General features: G+C 46.6%; 1 protein-coding gene across 3 annotated transcripts in view; it reads left to right on the top strand.

Moving 5' to 3' along the window:
- EXOC6B (exocyst complex component 6B) overlaps nt 1-20,728 on the top strand; it is a 267,847-nt gene that overhangs the window by 113,582 nt on the left and 133,537 nt on the right. The gene's annotated exons all lie outside the window — the stretch shown is intronic.

The raw sequence follows: 20,728 nt of genomic DNA on the forward strand, positions 1-20,728 counted from the left end.
TTCAGTTGTACGGTTGTGCTGGTACAGTAAAGCTGGATTTGTGTATAGCAATATGAGACCCCAGTCCCTTCTCTTTTCTATGTTAGGTGCAGAATCGGCATCGTGCTCGGTTAGTACAAGACATGGATGTCCCTGAAACATGTCAGCTCCTGGTGTTTACAGGTTGGCACCAATATGAGATGGGAATGATGCCACCTCTGTATTTGGCGCCATGTCTCTGATGCTCTCTGGAGATTGCTTTGATATCTAGATAATCATCCTGTCATCTCTGTTGGTGACGAGACTTTAGAAGCCTAGGACAGGACGCAACCCAGCATGCCAGCCGCATGGCGCTCTGATCACTGTCTGAACAGAAGAGCATGGCAAGGTCATTTATAGTGTGATCGGTGCCCTGGTGGGTTTCGCATAGACGCATAGCTACAGATGAGCAGAAAGCACCAACGTTCTGCCCGGGGCACACTATTATGTATGAGAATCTGCCTACAGATCTAGCTTTCATACACAACACAAAGCATTCACCTACCGGGACCTTGATTTATTGACTATGATCAACAAAGGGTTTTGTCATTTTTAAAGTGGATGCAAATATAAGTCATTGCAATAGAAGCTATTCACCTTTCCGCTGATAAGTTGTCATTTGCCTTGAGAGTTGCATTAAAGGGGTACTCCACTGCCCCAGCATTGGGAACATTTTGTTCCGAACGCTGGGTGCGGGCTGCGGGGGTCGTGACTTCAATGCCACGCCCCTCATGATATCACGCCACACCTCTTCAATGCAAGTCTATGGGAGGAGCTGTGGTGCCTATCTCGTGATGCCACGCCCCCTCAATGCAAGTCTATGGTAGGGGGCATGGCAGCCTTCACGCCCCCCCCTCCATTAGACTTGCATTAAGGGGGGGCTTGATGTCACGAGATAGCCGCCACACCCCCTCCTATAGACTTGCATTGAGGGGGCGTGATGTCAAAAAACAGCCACCACGCCCCCTCCCATAGACTTGCATTGAGGGGTTGTGGCTTGATGTCACAAGGGGGCCAAATGCTGGGACAGTGGAGTACCCCTTTAGGAATCACTTAGTTGCTTAATTTTACACTTAAGAAGCAAATGAACAGTAAGTAAATAAATAGTCTTCGATACAAATTTTCTACAATTAGGCAACTGTAGTGTCTGTGTAACACATTCACATAGTCTGCTGTCCTGCTACTTAAGACTTAGATGTGACGGGACACTGCTCTTGGCTGTGCTGGATATACCTCTGCTCTTCATCCCTTCTGCCAGTGATAGAGAAGCAATAGAGGGTTTGGGGGAGTTCATACCAGATCAGAGTGTAAAGAAATAGAACAGCATCTAAGTCTTTCGGGAGAGCAGATCACACAGACTTGACTTTATCAGAATTTACATAGGTGGTGAATCACAACGGTTGTGTATATGTGAATTACACTTCTCAAGATCTGTGTCTGTCAGCGCAAAGTAAGATCCCTTATGGGCTGTAGAAGGAGAAAACAGTAGAGGGATGAAGCTGTGCTGATATGAGAGATAGTAAAGCAGAATGAGTGCAGCTCTGGAGTATAATACAGGATATAATTCATTATCAGTACAGGATAAGTAAAGTAATGTATATACACAGTGACCTCACCAGCAGAATAGTGAGTGCAGCTCTGGAGTATAATACAGGATATAACTCTGGCTCAGTACAGGATAAGTAATGTAATGTATGTACACAGTGACCCCACCAGCAGAATAGTGAGTGCAGCTCTGGAGTATAATACAGGATATAACTCAGGATCAGTACAGGATAAGTAATGTATGTACACAGTGACCTCACCAGCAGAATAGTGAGTACAGCTCTGGAGTATAATACAGGATATAATTCATTATCAGTACAGGATAAGTAAAGTAATGTATATACACAGTGACCTCACCAGCAGAATAGTGAGTGCAGCTCTGGAGTATAATACAGGATATAACTCTGGCTCAGTACAGGATAAGTAATGTAATGTATGTACACAGTGACCCCACCAGCAGAATAGTGAGTGCAGCTCTGGAGTATAATACAGGATATAACTCAGGATCAGTACAGGATAAGTAATGTATGTACACAGTGACCTCACCAGCAGAATAGTGAGTACAGCTCTGGAGTATAATACAGGATATAACTCAGGATCAGTACAGGATAAGTAATGTAATGTATATACACAGTGACCTCACCAGCAGAATAGTGAGTGCAGCTCTGGAGTATAATACAGGATATAACTCTGGCTCAGTACAGGATAAGTAATGTATGTACACAGTGACCCCACCAGCAGAATAGTGAGTACAGCTCTGGAGTATAATACAGGATATAACTCAGGATCAGTACAGGATAAGTAATGTAATGTATGTACACAGTGACATCACCAGCAGAATAGTGAGTACAGCTCTGGAGTATAATACAGGATATAACTCAGGATCAGTACAGGATAAGTAATGTAATGTATGTACACAGTGACCTCACCAGCAGAATAGTGAGTACAGCTCTGCAGTATAATACAGGATATAACTCAGGATCAGTACAGGATAAATAATGTAATGTATGTACACAGTGACATCACCAGCAGAATAGTGAGTACAGCTCTGGAGTATAATACAGGATATAACTCAGGATCAGTACAGGATAAGTAATGTAATGTATGTACACAGTGACCCCACCAGCAGAATGAGTGCAGCTCTGGAGAATAATACAGGATATAACTCGGGCTCAGTACAGGATAAGTAATGTATGTACACAGTGACCTCACCAGCAGAATAGTGAGTACAGCTCTGGAGTATAATACAGGATATAACTCGGGCTCAGTACAGGATAAGTAATGTATGTACACAGTGATCTCACCAGCAGAATAGTGAGTACAGCTCTGGAGTATAATACAGGATATAACTCAGGACCAGTACAGGATAAGTAATGTAATGTATGTACACAGTGACCTCACCAGCAGAATAGGGAGTACAGCTCTGGAGTATAATACAGGATATAACTCGGGCTCAGTACAGGATAAGTAATGTATGTACACAGTGATCTCACCAGCAGAATAGTGAGTACAGCTCTGGAGTATAATACAGGATATAACTCGGGCTCAGTACAGGATAAGTAATGTATGTACACAGTGATCTCACCAGCAGAATAGTGAGTACAGCTCTGGAGTATAATACAGGATATAACTCAGGATCAATACAGGATAAATAATGTAATGTATGTACACAGTGACCTCACCAACAGAATAGTGAGTACAGCTCTGGAGTATAATACAGGATATAACTCAGGATCAGTACGGGATAAGTAATATAAGTAACTAAAATTCATGTAGATAAGTTGTTTGTATAAAATTATATACATAGGTTTAAGGAGATATTGCCTCTTATTCCTGGGCCATCAGTTGACTCTTTAGGATGTGATGTAACTGTACTGGACGGCTCTCTCTGTGGTCGGGGTACTTATTTTTGGGGCCTGATCTTGGCCGCTCTAATGAACTATCAGTTTTTATAGGAGTAAATCCCTGTATCTTTTTTCTGAGGTAATTGAGATGGATCATTTATCGTCAGTAACCAGTGGAGGGGGGTCTGGATGGGCGCCTGCCTGTTAGTTGGAGGTTATGGGGTTTCTGTGGTTCGTGAGCATTAGAGGGATTATCTTTCCTTTTCTGACTTTCTATCTAAACCTGCATCGGAGGAGGGATCGGCATTAACTCTTCTGTGACTGTGAAATGCTTAAACAGGAGCCCCATGATGTCTGGAAGCTCTGAGATCCCTCATAGTGAGTCCATGTCTAATAATTGGACTCTGCATAGAGCAGTGTTTCCCAACCAGGGTGCCTCCAGCTATTGCAAAAAGGAGATTTTTTAACACTTACCGTAAAATCTCTTTCTCGAAGGATCCATTGGGGGACACAGACCGTGGGTGTATGCTGCTGTCTCTAGGAGGTGTGACACTATGGTAATAAAAAAAAGTTGGCTCCTCCCAGCAGGATATACCCGCCTTCAAGCTCTGAGCTAATCGGTTTAAGTTCCAGAGCAATAGGAGGAGACTAATAGGTCAAGAAAAACCCAAAACTGTCCGAGAACCAAAAGAAAAAACATAACTGAACACACCCTCCGACAGAGAACCAAGGAAAATCCCAAAAGGGTGGGAGCTGTGTCCCCCAATGGATCCTTCGAGAAAGAGATTTTACGGTAAGTGTTAAAAAATCTCCAGACCGTGGGACGTACCAAAGCCGTCCCTTGGGTAGGCAGAGAAGCAGTCATACAGATGGCCGTTCCACTGCCGCCTGCAACACTTTACGGCCCAGATAGGCCTCCGAAATAGCAGACCGAATCCACCGAGAAATGGTGGCCTTGGAACCAGGTTGTCCCTTGCGACGACCTTCCGTAAGGACGAAAAAGGAATCACACTGACGAAACGAAGAAGTGATGGAGAGATAAGACCGAACAGCCCGAACTACATCCAGCTTGTGTAGTAAGCGCTCCTTAGGATGAGAAGGAGCAGGACAAAAAGACGGGAGGACAATGTCCTCCTTGAGATGAAAGGCCGAAACCACCTTAGGCAAAAAAGGAGGGATCTGGCCGGAAAATAACCTTGTCTTGTTGGATCACCAGAAACGGAGAACGGCAGGAAAGAGCTGCCAATTCAGACACCCACTGGATGGAGGTGATAGCAGCAAGAAATGCCACTTTCCAAGAAAGGAGGCGGAGAGACACCTCTCTAAGGGGCTCAAAGGGTGCACCCTGGAGGGCACTCAGAACCAAAATCAAGTCCCAAGGTGGAGAGGGCGACCGATAAGAAGGAACAGCATGCGTCGCTCCTTGAAGGAAGGTCCGGACATGAGAATTAGAAGCCAGGGGCCGCTGGAAAAGAACAGCAAGGGCCGAAACCTGACCTTTAAGAGCACTGAGAGACGACCCCAGTTCCAGCCCCGACTGCAAAAAGGAGAGAAGGCGGGGAACCGAGAAGGTTACTGGGGAGAAGTCTTGAGCTTCACACCAACGAAAATAAGACCGCCAAGTACGGTGGTAAATTCTTGCAGAGGAGGGCTTACGAGCCTTGAGCATGATGTGAATGACTTGGGAAGAGAACCCGCGGGCCCTCAAAACCGCGGTCTCAACCGCCACACCGTCAAATGCTGCGACTAAATTGGTGTGGCAAAGAGGACACAGAGAGCAGGTCCGGACGGAGCGGAAGGCGCAGTGGAGTGTAGTCCAGGAGCCTGACTACGTCGGCGTACCACGACCTTCGGGGCCAATCTGGAGCTACCAGAATGGCGGGGACGTCCTCTGCCTTGAGCTTCTGCAGCACCCTGGGAAGGAGCGGAAGAGGAGGGAACAGATAGGGTAGGGCAAACCCAGCCCAAGGAATCACTAGGGCGTCCACGACCAGAGCCTGAGGGTCCCGGGACTTGGACACAAAAGGAAGGATCTTCCGATTGTATCGGGACGCGAAGAGGTCCACGTCCGGAATGCCACAGAGGTCGCAGAGTTGCGCAAAGACCTCTGGATGTAGGGACCACTTGCCGGGGTCGGATGAGGACCGACTGAAGTCCGCTTCCCAGTTGAGCACCCCTGGAATGTGAATCGCCAAAATGGCCGGATCCTTGCTCTCCGCCCAGGTGAGAATCTTGGTCACCTCAGCCATGGCTGCCGAGCTTTGAGTGCCGCCCTGTCGATTTATGTATGCCACAGCCGTGGCGTTGTCAGATTGAATGCGGACAGGACGGGACTGAAGACTGGACTCCCAATGAAGAAGACAAAGAAGAATCGCCCGTAATTCCAATATGTTTATCGGAAAAAGGGTCTCCTGGGGAGACCAGAGTTCCTGAACCGTCCAATCCCTGAACACGGCGCCCCAGCCCGACAGGCTGGCATCTTTTGTAACAACCTGTCAGTGAAGGGGGAGAAACGACCGCCCTTAGAGAAGAAGGGGGGAGCGGAGCCACCAGAGCAGAGACTGACTGACCCTGCGAGGGAGAACAATCTGACGATCGAGGGACAGAGGAGACCTGTTCCATCGGGAAAGAATCGCCAGTTGAAGGGGGCGGTAATGAAACTGGGCAAAGGGTATGGCCTCCATAGTTGCCACCATCCGACCCAGGACTTCCATACAAGTGCGGATGGAGACTGATACTTGGGACCGGAGCGCCAGACGTTTGTCCGACGGAAGACAAATTCGGGCAGAGGCCGTGTCGAATAGAAGTCCCAGGAAGGTTAGAGACTGGGTAGGGCGGAGGACTGACTTGTCCCGGTTGACCATCCACCCGAAGCGAGTCAGAGTGTGGAGAGTGACGTCCAGATTCTCCAGAGTCTGGGCTCTGGTTGGAGCCTTGATGAGAAGGTCGTCCAGATAGGGTATCACCGAGATTCCCCTCAACCGTAACAGGCCCATCACCGGCGCAAGGATCTTTGTAAAGAGCCGAGGAGCTGTGGCTAGACCGAAGGGGAGGGCTACAAATTGAAAGTGCCCCTCCGGAACCGCAAAGCGGAGGTACCGATGATGGCCTGGGAATATTGGCACATGGTGGTAGGCATCCTTGATGTCCACTGATGAAAGGAACTCCCCTTGTTCCAGGGACACCACAACTGAACGGAGAGATTCCATTCGGAAGTGGCGGATGAGAAGGTGATGGTTGAGACGCTTGAGGTCCAAGATTGGACGCACAGAACCGTCCTTCTTGGGGACCACAAAAAGATTTGAATAGAAACCCCAAAACTGTTACCCTAGAGGAACGGGAACAATAACCCCCTGAAGAAGCAGAGACTGGAGAGCCGCTCGAAATTGCTTCGCCAGAGGAGGAGACCGGGGGGCCCGGGAGCGAAAAAGCGATCCCTCGGAAGGGATGCAAATTTGATCCGGTAACCATTGGACACCACGTCCCAGACCCAAGAGTCTTGAATGTGAGAGGTCCAAATTTCTCGAAAAAACTAGAGACAACCTCCCACCCGAGAAGAAACCACGGGTGGGGGCCTCACTTCATGCAGAAGTGGGCTTGCGGTTGCCTGATTTGGGCGCAAAGCGGCCGGACCGGTTGGAGTCCGACTTCCAAGACGGGCGTGCCCGGACCGAGGGAGCTTTCCTGTCCCGCGAGGGCGCCTGCCCGGACCCTTTGCTGGAGCCAGAGGTCCGAAAGGACCGAAAGGAAAAGGGCTTCCTTTGGGAAGTAGGGCGAGCCTTATTTTGAGGTAACAAGGAACTCTTACCTCCCGTTGCCTCAGAGATAATTTCATCAAGGCGTTTGCCAAAAAGATGGCCGCCCGTAAAAGGGAAGCTCAGTGAGAGACCTTTTGGAAGCTGCATCCGCATTCCAAGTTTTAAGCCACATAGAGCGGCGGAGAGCCGCTAGGTGACCCACAGTAAAGGCAGAACAACGTGCTGCCTGCATGGAAGCTGTGCACAGGAAGTCCCCAGCTTTAGAGCATTGGAAAGCCAGAGCAGATAGATCCTCTGGGGGGGACCCCGCTAAGATATCCTGATGGAGCTTTTGGCACCACTCCACCAGGCCCTTGGACACCCATGTCGAGGCGAAGAAGAGAAGAGCCAGCTGCTTCAGTGGCAAACTTTGCTAAGGATTCTACCTTCTTGTCCCTGGGATCCTTGAAGGCAGCGGCATCTGCCAGAGGCAGTGTAGTCGCCTTAGAGATCCGGGAAATTGGTGGATCCACTGAGGGAGGGGAAACCACCTTAGTGACAAGGTCCTTGTCAAATGGATAACGTTCTTGAATTGTCTTGATTCCCGGGAACCTCTTGTCTGGATGTTTCCATGCGGTTTCCAGAATGTTGTCAAAGTCAGCGTGAGAGCTGAACCTTTGAGGTGCCGGCTTAGCACGATGAAAGGATACTCCTGGATTGACATCCGAAGATCCTGGGTCCTCTAAGTTAAAGGTGTCTCTAATTTAGTTCGGGTGGTCCTCTGAGTCAGATGCCGGCTCGGAAGCCTCGTCCACCAGTTCACCAGGGGAATGAGAATGAGTAGAGGTAGTCCTGGAGGGGGGGCGACCCTGACCGAGTACGCGGCTCTGGCGTGGCAGAGCGGCGACTCTGAGAACGTCCTCTAGAGGAGCGAAATTTGTGCGCAGATGACCGGGGGGGCGGGACCCACGAGGGGAACGCTCACGTCTATCTTAAGACTTGTGAGAGCGTGAAGTATGTGGAGACGAGGTTCCAGAGGTCCTGCGCAGGGAAGACCCCTTCAAGGCGGACACCACTTCTCGGGAGGCCTCAGCCACCGAACGGGAGACTTGGGTCAAGTCAGCCATATATTGGGACAGGGAAGAAACCCAGGCTGGTGGAGCGGCTGAACCCACCGGGACCGAAGGGGCATCAGGGGGTACCAGGGGGTCTGGGGGAGCAGTGGAGCAGGCAGGGCAAGTGGGCTCAGCAGAGCCAGACATCTTGGTATTACAGTGCTTACAGAGATAGTAAGTCACGGAAGTTCCAGGTTTCTGTTTAGAGGAAGGAACAGCTCTGGGTACGTACATAATGTAGAAAAAAGGAGATAGGAACTTTCTCACCCTAGTCTGTGTCCCCTGTCAGCTGCAGTGAGGAGAACTCACTCTGAGCAGCTAGACAGAGAACAGGCCAGCCAGTAGGAAGAGAGGGGCGTGCCTGAAGCAAGGCAGTCACTAACTGACCCCTTCTAACTGAAAATCGCGCCCACGGCGCTGATTGGAGGCTGCTTCGCGCCTCTGAGAGCTCCCAGACACATATAAGGCGCTGACATGGTAGCACAAGCACACACGCGCACACACACATAAGTGAAGTGCCCCATAAAAAATGCCCCCTCAGGTGCCACTGCTCCCCCAGAATAAAGTGCAGCCCTTGCATAGGCTAGCCCATAAAGTGTAGGTGGGCCAAAACAGGGGGTCTCCAGAGGTTGCGAGTCCGTACCTATGGAGAAAAAGGGGGGAAAGTACTTACCTTAGTCAGAAGAACTTACCTAATGGAGTCTTCAGTGAAGTCTTCAGTCAGCTTTAGTTCCCTACATCACGCCTGGCTGCTATGCGCGAGCAAGGCGAGCAGGGAAATAGGGGGACCTGGACCCATGAGGTACCACCCAAGCGCTGACCGTTGGCGAGGGGGGCGCTAACAGCGCATATACGCAATGTCTGTGCCACCCCTCACTCGCAATGGGGAAACAGGGAACCGCAGTCCCTGAGTCCCCACCTGAAAACAGAAAAGGAATAAAAAAACTAACACGTCCCTAACTAGGAAAACAAAAAAACAGAAGACCTGGTCTGGAGCAGTCCAGATCATGTCCACCTCCTTCAGACACTAAGCTTAAACTGATTAGCTCAGAGCCTGAAGGCGGGTATATCCTGCTGGGAGGAGCCAACTTTTTTTATTACCATAGTGTCACACCTCCTAGAGACAGCAGCATACACCCACGGTCTGTGTCCCCCAATGGAGCTGATAGAGAAACTACAATTCCCAGTAATGCCCGGATAGCCTTTGGCTGTCCGGGCATGCTGGGAGTTGTAGTTTTGCAACAGCTGGAGGCATCCTGGTTGGGAAACACTGCTATAGAGGCTCCTGCACCTGCTAACCATGCTTGGATGTCTATTGACCATCTCGGTGTCCACCATGATCCCACTTACTAGAACGTCTGCTGTCGCAACCAACTTAGCCTAGGCATTAACTTACAGAAAAGGGATTCCCATTTCAGTCCTTGAGGTCCATTCATTAAATTTAGGAGATACCCTCCCCCCAATCACTCTACTACCTAACTGGGCCACCATTTCAAGGCTAGGGGTATGCTTGGACCATCATTTTCTTCTGCTTCTGATTCTGCTTCTATAGGCTACTCACTAGGTCATGCAGATAGATTCTTTACTTGTCTTTTTTGTGTGTCCTGCTGCTCCCTCATTCTGACATCCACTGCTCAGGAAGGGAGGGGCATGTTCAAGGCAAGCACTGAACCTCCCCCCCCGCTCACCATGCATACACTTCCTGCCTGTGTCTGCGGCTGTGCTGGGTTTATCCATCCAATCACTGCAGGCTGCTTTGTAAACCCCTCCTCTCTGTTTTTAGACTGGAGTCTGATAGGACAGGAGTAAGCGCAGAAAGTCTCTGCCCACACTTTTTGTACTTTTGTAGGACAGGAGTAAGCGCAGAAAGTCTCTGCCCACACTTTTTGTACTTTGTCTATGCTTTTCCCCTTAGCAGGGACAAAGATGATGCTGCTGCAACCAGACAGGATTATGTTCTGAATGGTGTGGAGACCCCTAGTGGTCTTTTTTCAACTCAAAGTGACAGGAACATTGCCCATCTTTCTTATTTCAGTGGCCCCACTAGCTAGTTTAAATGGGAACTGTCAGATACAAAAACGTTTGATATGTTGTAAAGCATGTATAATTAATCGGTTTTGCAATTGCTTTCATTAGAAAATTTTCAGTATTTCATACTGAAAAATCCAGTCAAACAGCTGCCCCCTCCTGCCTGCTTGGATACATACTAGTCCTGCTGTGTCCATGAGTCATCACCTATGTCATGGACACACTTCCTTGATTGACAGCTGTGAGTGCAGGACTCAGTGCTGGAGGAAAAATCCTCCCACTGTCAGCTTGTGTCCCGCTACTGTCAGTGAGGACAAGCTGGGAGTTGTAGTTTTGCTAATGCTAGGGGAGATGTGAGCAGACAGCATACTGAGGGAGGGGGCGGAGCCCTGCACAGCTAGACACCTAAATATTAGATGTACATGGTCAGGATTGGGTACTGAGTGATATATTTATATATATTTATTTATAAAAAGTTTTTTTGTTGGATCTGACGGGTATGCTTTAACCTTTTCAGTAGTCTCGTGACCACTACTTCTTTTGTAGATCAGTCCTCCCAAACCTGTTAATGCGAAACTACAGCTGCCGTTATGTCCTGACAGCTTTCATCTGCTCTGCGTGGCATGCGCTGCCATTGAGTATCACAACGCATGCACAGTAAGCGGAGAGAGAGAGAGAGAGAGAGAGGAGTTTGGTCCTTGGGCATACCAGACCCCTGAAAGTACAAAAAATGTTTAAAAAAATTTTTATAAAATAAAAAGGAACAAATTATCTGAGAATGGTATGACTGCAATAAAAGTATCGGCTCATACACTATATGGTCAGTGTAAGAGTGATTTTTCAAATGAAGTGGCTGATGCACTTTCAGTAAACACCCACAGTGCAGGGGATAAAGTTATCTGGATAACTGCATTGCTTTCTAATGAAATGTTGTAATATTGTATGTCTATAGACTTATCACACCATATCTTATTAGTAATCCGTGCAGAAATCTAAGGAACTCCAAAAGATTAACATTTTTTCTCCCTGCACTGTGCATGTTTACTCAATATGCTCAATAAAGGACAGTAAACCTGCCTGTGTGTTCCTAATTTAGTAAGATTGGGAGAAATTTATACAGATTTTTTCTTCATGTAAACTGTACAGTGGTTTTATGAGCTGGAACTGTCTGTATGGTTCCTCTGGTGATCATTAATGGCTTTGTTTTGGAAGCATTCAGGTTTTGGTGTGCCACTCCGACTGGTCCCACTGTGTTTCCCTTTTTTTCTATCTAGGATGCCTATACCTTATTTGTGTTTAACCTGGCATTCTCTACAGAGTTTTCCTCCATTCTTAAAGGGGTAAGCCATGAATTCGTTTTATTTGACTATGCTACAGGGGCTGTAAAGTTAGTGTAGTTCATAATATAGTGTCTGTACCTGTGTGTGATGGTTTTCTCACAATTCTTATGTGATTTTCACTCCAATATTTATTTTTACCAGCATACAAAATGACTGTTGTCTCAGATTTTCCCAGCTTGCAATGCGTCCGAGACCTGACTCACTAGTCATCTGATGACAGGGAGCCTGTCTGCTTCAATGGGTGGAGCGATCGCTTGGTGGGAGAGAGATCAATCTGCAACTAATGCAACAGCTGTAGGCACCCTGATTGAAAACCACAGGTCTTTTGAATGGATGCAGCTCATTTATGTTTCAATGGGTGGGGTGGATGATGTATGGGAGGGAGGAAATGGAATTATGGGATTTGTAGGCAAAAAAGAAAACTCAAACAGTAAATACCAGTTCACGAAAAGCTAGCCACAGTATTATGGTAATATCACAACATAGCCATTTAGCCCCAAGACAAGCGCAGATCCTTTCTAAGCATGTCCATTACTGTCTGCCAGGTACATACTAAAATCAGTAGAGTAAGAAAAAAGTCGGCGACTCACCGGGGCTGGTTTTCAAGCAGTTTCTTCTTTATTAGTACTCACATGCATGGGGAGAGAAAAGACGTACAGGGGGTACAGCTGTCTGGCTACGGGACCGTTTCACATGTTCTACATGCTTCGTCTGGCCTATGCTGAATGACTAACTCGTTGCTCTAAATACAGGTGAGGGCTACTTACTAACCTATCCCCTGATGACACGTAGTTAATAATGGGAGAGATGGGTGGTAACCTAATAAGGTATTGGTCCATCTATAGAAATAAAATCATGAAATACAAAAATGTGTAGATACGTAACTTTAAAAACATGGGGCTAGATCAACTCGATCATTAAGACCCAAAGGGCCAGTTGCTTCTGTTTTTAAAATCCAGTAGGTTTCTCTCTGAAGTAAATACTTGTCACGTAGTATACCTGGTCTATGCTCCACCCTTTCTATTCCTGCAAAAGATATGGCTTCTGGATTTGCTCCGTGCGCTTCAACCATGTGGTTTATCAGACGCGGCGCACCTTTTCGGGTGCGTAAAGAATAGATATGTTCGCGTATGCGATTGAATAAAGGTCTGATAGTTTTCCCCACATAAAAAAAGCCGCACGGGCAGAATATTACATACACGACAAATTTTGTGCGACAAGTAATGAGAGTTTTTACTGTGTGGGTTATGGGTCCAATGCGCATAGTTTTTAGACCATTGTTTAATTTACAATAATTACAACTTCTGCATTGATGGTTACCTACAGGAGCCATATCTTTAAACCAGGATCCTTTTGTAGTTTTGGGTTTATTTGTATGATTTTTCAAAACGTCACCTAATGTTTTATTTTTTTTGTATGCTATGAGTGGTTTCCTTCTTGCTACATTTTTCAAATCCTCGTCTCCTTCTATTATAAACCAGTTACTCCTAATCGCTTGCTCAATGACTTTGTTCACTGGTGAGTTTTTAAATGTGAAAATAAACCTCTTATCTTCTTCATTTTTCTTTTTCCTATTTTTACACTTTAGTAGGTCCTCTCTGTGTAAGTTGTCTGCTCTGTTTCTAGCTGTTATCAACATGGTATCTGGATATTTCCTTTCTTTTAATCTACTTTGTAATTCATCTGCTTGGATTTTATACGTGTTGTCTGATGTATTATTTCTTTTGAGCCGGACAAATTGTCCGTATGGAATTCCCTTTTTGACACATTCTGGGTGTGAGCTTTCATAATGTAGTATTGTGTTTTTAGCTACACTTTTACGATAACCTTCGCTTATTATATTATTATTTGTTGCTATCAAGCGAACATCTAAGAATTCGATTGATACTCCCCCTATTTGAGACGTAAAGGACATATTCATGTCATTAATATTATTTAGATATAGAACGAAATCTTGAAACTGGGACTCTGTCCCTGACCAAACTATCAGGATGTCATCCACAAATCTCGAATATGACTGAATATATTGAATGAAAGGGTTATTACTAGAGTAAACGTAATTATTTTCTAATATCGCTAGGAAGATATTTGCGTATGTACAAGACACCGGTGTCCCCATCGGGGTCCCGGTGTCCTGTCTATACCACTCCTCCCCATATTTAAATGTACTATTAGTCAAAATAAAATTAAGGGACTCGCAGACGAAGTTAATATACTCTGTTGTTTTGTCTGTGTTTTCCAGAAACTGTCGTACTGCCCTGACTCCCGCTGCGTGGGGGATCCGGGTGTATAAGCTTACGACATCGATTGAACATAATATCCATCCTGTCTCCCATTTTAAGTCTCCCACTAACTGCAGTAGGTGTTGAGTGTCCTTAATATAAGCAGGTATGGCTGTTAATACAGGACGTAATAACCAGTCTGTATAGTGGGATAAATGTTCGGTGACTGAGCCTACCCCCGAGACTATTGGTCTGCCCGGGGGGGGATTTTGTCCCTTATGTACTTTGGGGAGATGGTACCATGATGGTGATTTAGGTGACTCTGGAATTAGTTTCTCCGCATTTTTTTTTAGATAATATACCTTCTGTAACTTTTTTGTGTAAGAATGACTTTAAATCATTAAGTATTTTAAATGTGGGGTCTTTTTTAAGGGGGGTGTATGTAGAAGTGTCCTTTAATTGCCTTTCGGCTTCTTTATTATACATTTCTTTATACATAAGGACAACGCTCCCTCCCTTATCTGCTCTTATAATGACTATATCGTCCCTTGATTTTAAAGCTCTCATGGCTTGTGTTTCTTTAGGTGTCAAATTAGGGTGTTTCTCCTTGTAGATTAAAGATTTCACATCTTTCATCACTGCATTTTTAAATAGATCTAGGTGGCCACCTGGTTGAATGGGGGGATTAAAGTTTGACTTTTTTCCTTTTTTGAAGTTTTGTATTTCTACTGTATTCTTAATTTCTATATCTGCAAAATCAGATGCTAAAAAGCCTATACATTCTCTTTCTAAATCATTACATTCACCTGGGAAAAAACCTAGATCACCTATACAGGCGGGTAAGTCACCTTCACATTTATCATGCTCATATGATTTTTTATTAACGAAAAACTTATGTAGATTAATGTCTCTAAGGGACTTGGCTAAATCTATTTCAAATTGCACTGCGTCGAAACTTTCTGTTAGTCCAAAGTTCAATCCTCTTGATAACAGAGATATCACCTCGTCCGGGAATTTTTCTTCGGTTAGATTAATTACATTAGATATTAATTTTGGTGATTCCAGGGGGGTATCTTTCTCTTCTTCTGATCTTTTGGTATTCTTTCTCCTGCTCCTCCTTGTGTGTTTCTTCCTAAAGGGAATTCAGCTTGACGTGGGTTCTGTTCACTTTGTAGAGTTGTAGTTGCGTCTTCATTGCGATTTTCTGGTTTGTTTTTTTTGGGATATGCTAGTGTATGAGAGGCTTGTCGTTTGGAGGATGAACCTATGGCTTTGGTGTACCATGTAAATGCTTGATTATTGGAGTAATCTCGTTTATCTCTCATATATTTCTCCCTTTTCTTTATTTTCGTTTCTTCTTGTAGGGATATTAATTTGGGTTGTAATTTTTCATAGAACTGACGAGTTTGTTCTGGTGTAGCTTTATTGTTGTACTCTTGCTTGACTTTGTTCAATTCTTCTATTATCTTCTCATGTTCGATACAATTCCTGTTGAGTACTATCTGCATTAGATTTTTTGCATGGTCATGATGCGCTTTTTTCCACGTTTCCACAAATTCTTGGTCATCCAGATAAAGTGCTGGTGCTCTATACGACCTTAATCCTCTCGGTGTACGGTCGCATTGGACATAAGACTGTAAAGAATTAATCGTCCAAAACAGAGAGATTTCCTTTTCAGACAGATTCATGATCTTATGTTCTAGTGCTTTACTGCTCATGATTTCATAATCTTGTTTAGCATTGCACTCCGTGAAATAATCCCCCGCGTCTTCTCTCCCCGTGAGTATAGCAGATTCCATAGTAGCGATAATCCCTTCCACTTCCATGTCCGTGTTTTGTGGCTTTGTAACAGACATCTTCGTGTGCTCTGATCGTTAATAGAAAGGTAAAACCGCAAATAAAGTAGACAGATAGATCGGCACTACTTAGTCTGTAACACTAGGACTTGTGGGCTCAGGGTAGCTAGCTTGGCTGCTTCAGTGAAACTTTGGTGGTGCTCTGACTGGACGTGGTACAGCAGTCTTATAACAGTAGAGTAAGAAAAAAGTCGGCGACTCACCGGGGCTGGTTTTCAAGCAGTTTCTTCTTTATTAGTACTCACATGCATGGGGAGAGAAAAGACGTACAGGGGGTACAGCTGTCTGGCTACGGGACCGTTTCACATGTTCTACATGCTTCGTCTGGCCTATGCTGAATGACTAACTCGTTGCTCTAAATACAGGTGAGGGCTACTTACTAACCTATCCCCTGATGACACGTAGTTAATAATGGGAGAGCCCACAAGTCCTAGTGTTACAGACTAAGTAGTGCCGATCTATCTGTCTACTTTATTTGCGGACATACTAAAATCACCTTATGGTGGATGACCCCTTTAAAAGGCTTTGTGTGTGGTGGAAGTTTGTTCAAGGGATCAGCCATCTCTGGTCATCGGTATTATTGGGATGGGGGACATAATGTTCTGCGCCTGGTTACAATTTGTCTTGGATTGGTCAATAGTCCATCCAGATTTTACTCTTTACTTTTCTAAGCTTGGAGATGCATAATAAATGGTGGCGTACCATCAGTCTTACATTTATTCATCACTCCTGATGGTTCTCCCTACTACATTGACCTGAACACTCATGGATTACGAGAACATTCCCTAGAAATTGGTTTATGTCCTGTGGAATTAATGCCAAAGATATTACTCTCCGAAATCATGAAGCCCCAATCTGCATCCAGACCAAAAGACGTCCATTCTAAAAAGTATGAGGACACCTATACGAGCACCGGTGGTGGCGGCTTTCCTGGGTTTATGTGGGGATAGTGCGGTGAAGGGAACGGATGATAGGAATACACCCCAAGTGATGTAATGCATGATGAATGGTACAGAACTTGTTCCTCCTCCTATTGGATGATTAGAAGTCAATTGTACTGCCATGTACTCCGCCATGTTGTGCTACGCAGCTGTGCTGAATACTAGGATGAAGATTATTGAACACAGGCTATATACCACTCGCTGCAGGATAGGAGTGACATTTTAAAGGGGTACTCCACTGCTCAGCGTGTGGAACAAACTGTTCCGAACGCTGGAGCTGGAAGCTCGTGATGTCTTAGCCACGCCCCTCATGACATCACACCTGCCCCCTCAATGCAAGTCTATGGGAGGGGGCGTGACGGCTGTCACGCCCCCTCCCATAGACTTGCATTGAAGGGGCAGGGCGTGATGTTATGAGGGGGCGGGGCTATAACGTCGCGAGCTTCCGGCTCCAGCGTTCGGAACAGTTTGTTCCACACGCTGAGCAGTGGAGTACCCCTTTAAGGGATTTCTCTGCTGCAAAGTGCAGTGAGTGTTTGTGATCATTCAGGAGTAAAACCTAGCTTTTTATTTGGAAAAAATAAATATATATATATATATATATATATATATATATATATATATATTAAATCAACTGGTGCCAGAAAGTTAGGCAGATCTGTAAATGATTTCTATATATAAATCTTAACCCTTCCAGTACTTATCAGCTGCTGTATGCTCCACAGGAAGTTGAGTAGTTTTTTTTCTGTCTGACCTCAGTGCTCTCTGCTGACACCTCTGTCCATGTCAGGAACTGTCCAGAGCAGGAGAAGTTTGCTATGGGGATTTGCTCCTTCTCTGGGCAGTTGCTGACATGGACAGAGGTGGCAGCAGAGAGCACTGTGGACAGACAGAAAAGGACTACACAACTTCCTCTGTAGTATACAGCAGCTAAGTACTGGAAGGATTAAGATTTTTATATACAAGTCATTTACAGATCTTTCAAGCATTCTGGCACAGGTTGATTCGAAAACATGTTTTCCACTTGTTTAACCCCTTGAAGGACAGTGTAGGAAATAAAATACCTGAATCGTATCATCTCCGTGCAATCACCTGTGTATTCAAATCCCAACAAGGGGCTTCTGTCTGATAGAAAGGAGTCAGATCACACAGGGCATCATAGTTTGCCATGTATGGGGGTCTCACAAACTGATCAGAGAGCCAATGCTGACCCATGTCCACCATGGAAAGTGTCTACTATGGACATCAGAACTGGAGCAATGGTAGAAGCCGCCTGGTCTGATGGATCATGTTTTCCATTATGTGGACGGCCGGGTGTGCGCGTCACTTACGTGGGGAAGAGATGACACCAGGATAAACTATGAGCGGTCTGACCTCTGGGAACCCCCCACAATCTCCGTAATGGGTCCCGGCTCTCAGTGAGGAATGCATGCTGCAGAAGGAATGTGCTCCATTCAGTTTTATGGGAGCATGGAAGAGACCCCAGTACAGCATTGGGGCATCTCCGGTGCTCCCATAGAAATGGATGGGATTGCATGCCTCCTACCAGTAGACGACACGCGTTCCTTCACTGACTGACAGGGTCCCGTTCCGTAGACGTTGGGGTGGCAGACCTAGTGGTTAGTGGATAAGTTCGATTTGGCTGGAGTTCTCCTTTAAGGTACTTTTAGATATTGGGGGGGGGGGGGGTATTGGAGGGGGATACCTAGTGGTTAGTGGAGTAGTTCGTTTTGGCTGGAGTTCTCCTTTAAGGTACTTGTAGATGTGTATATAGAGAGATGCTTATCCTTTATGTCCTTTCATGGGACAAGTCCTTATCCAAGCCTTGAAGGGAGCTCAGGACTATTACATACAGCAGGGTTGCTGTCACTAGACTGATGACCCTTGGGAGGATAGAGGTGTACGTGCTGTATAGCCTTCGGCTTTCCGGGTATGCTGGCAGTTCTGCAACAGCTGCAGGCACCCTGGTTGCGAAACACTAGTCTAAAGACTGATGACCCCCTGTTATGTATTTATAGGGACTACGTGATGTGGTCCGAGGGCCACTGGTAACTGCTGGGCATCTGTGCAGTGACTTGGGTTGCACCCATTTCTGCAGTTCTCTATAGGGAGCAGGTCAACCCCAGGCCCAGAAGGTCATCTGATCTGTTTGTGTTGTAGGTATATTATGTTTCCTCCTCTTCTGCTTGAGGTGCAGTTATTAGTGTCCTGCAGGGGGCAATATCTGACCATTATTGACCTCTGTGCCGCTATCTGCAAAGCTTATATGAGCTTTAGATAAATGGGTGTCAGTACGGAAGGTCAGGAGGGGAGCTGTTTGTATCCATTAAGGGGCATGTAAGCTCCAAAACTACAGCTAGAAAAGACTGATCCCTGACCTATTGTGTATATACAGACCTGGAGGCAGAGGGTGAAAGTGACAGCCCTAGGCCTCCTCTAATATACTCCGAAATCCCCCCAGGAAACTCATTCTCAACCTCATATATCAGTGGGGTTAATGCTCCGGTCTGAACTGTGCCCTGTTAAAATCATTACAGCACTAAACACATTTGTATGAATTTTTTTCTGTGACCTCACATTATAATATTATTTAAATAAGAATTAGTTATCGTCTCCTGGATGGAGAAGGATTAATGTTGAGCCGTCCTGGTTACCGGATGCACTCGTGGTCTGGTTAGAAGAGGTTGTCTTCTGGTTAGAGAATGGTACACCTGGGATTTGGCATTGTGGAATCGTCTCCTGGATAGAGAAGGAGGCTATCTTGTGCAGTCTGAAGACCGGGTGCACTGGGGGTTTGGTTATGAGGGGTGTCTGTATAGAGAAGAGTTAATCTTATACAGTTTGAAGACCAGGTGCACTGGGGCTCTGTCTATGTGGGGTCGTCCTCTGGTTACAAAAGGGATAATCCTCTGTAGGTCCTGGTGACGGGGTACACTCAGGGTCTGTCAGTGGGGTCGTGCCCGGTTAGAGAAGGGTTAATCCTCTGCAAGTCCTGGTGACCGGGTGCACTTGGGGTCTGTCTATGTGGGGTCGTGTCCTGGTTAGAGAAGGGTTAATCCTCTGCAGGTCCTGGTGACCAGGTGCACTCTGGGTCTGTCTGTGGGGTCGTGCCCCGGTTAGAGAAGGGTTAATCCTCTGCAGGTCCTAGTGACCGGGTGCACTCGGGGTCTGTCTATGTGGGGTCGTGCCCCGGTTAGGGAAGGGTTAATCCTCTGCAGGTCCTGGTGACGGGGTGCACTTGGGGTCTGTCTATGTGGGGTCGTGTCCCGGTTAGAGAGGGTTATTCCTCTGCAGGTCCTGGTGACCGGGTGCACTCTGGGTCTGTCTATGTGGGGTCGTGTCCCGGTTAGAGAGGGTTAATCCTCTGCAGGTCCTGGTGACCGGGTGCACTGGGGTCGTGCCCCGGTTAGAGAAGGGTTAATCCTCTGCAGGTCTGACTTCTGGTGACCGGGTGCACTCTGGGTCTGGTGTTTGTAGGGTCGTGTCCCGGTTAGAGAGAGGTTAATCGCAGGTACTGGTGACCGGGTGCACTCGGGGTCTGTCTACGTGGGGTCGTGTCCCGGTTAGAGAAGGGTTAATACTCTGCAGGTCCTGGTGGCAGGGTGTACTCGGGGTCTGTATATGTGGGGGTCGTGTCCCAGTTAGTGAAGGGTTAATCCTCGGCAGATCCTGGTGACCGGGTGCACTCGGGGGTCTGTCTATGTGGGGTCGTGTCCCGGTTAGAGAAGGGTTAATGCTCTGCAGTTCCCCGTGACCGGGGGCACTCGGGGGTCTGTCTATGTGGGGTCGTGTCCCGGTTAGAGAAGGGTTAATCCTCGGCAGATCCTGGTGACCGGGTGCACTCGGGGTCTGTCTTTGTGGGGTCGTGTCCCGGTTAGAGAAGGGTTAATGCTCTGCAGGTCCTGGTGACCGGGTGCACTCGGGGTCTGGTGTATGTAATCACTTAGGGTGTTTTTCATCTCTGCAGCCTGCAGCTTTCATGAAAAGGCTGAGAACACCAGGGAGCCATTTGCAGGCTGTGTCTGGCTGTGGGCGCGCGCCATGTACTCCTCCAACCTTTGATCTCGCCCGTTTCCCTCTCC

The sequence above is a fragment of the Hyla sarda genome, chromosome 1, assembly GCF_029499605.1.
Source record: "Hyla sarda isolate aHylSar1 chromosome 1, aHylSar1.hap1, whole genome shotgun sequence".
In the NCBI taxonomy this organism is placed as follows: domain Eukaryota; kingdom Metazoa; phylum Chordata; class Amphibia; order Anura; family Hylidae; genus Hyla; species Hyla sarda.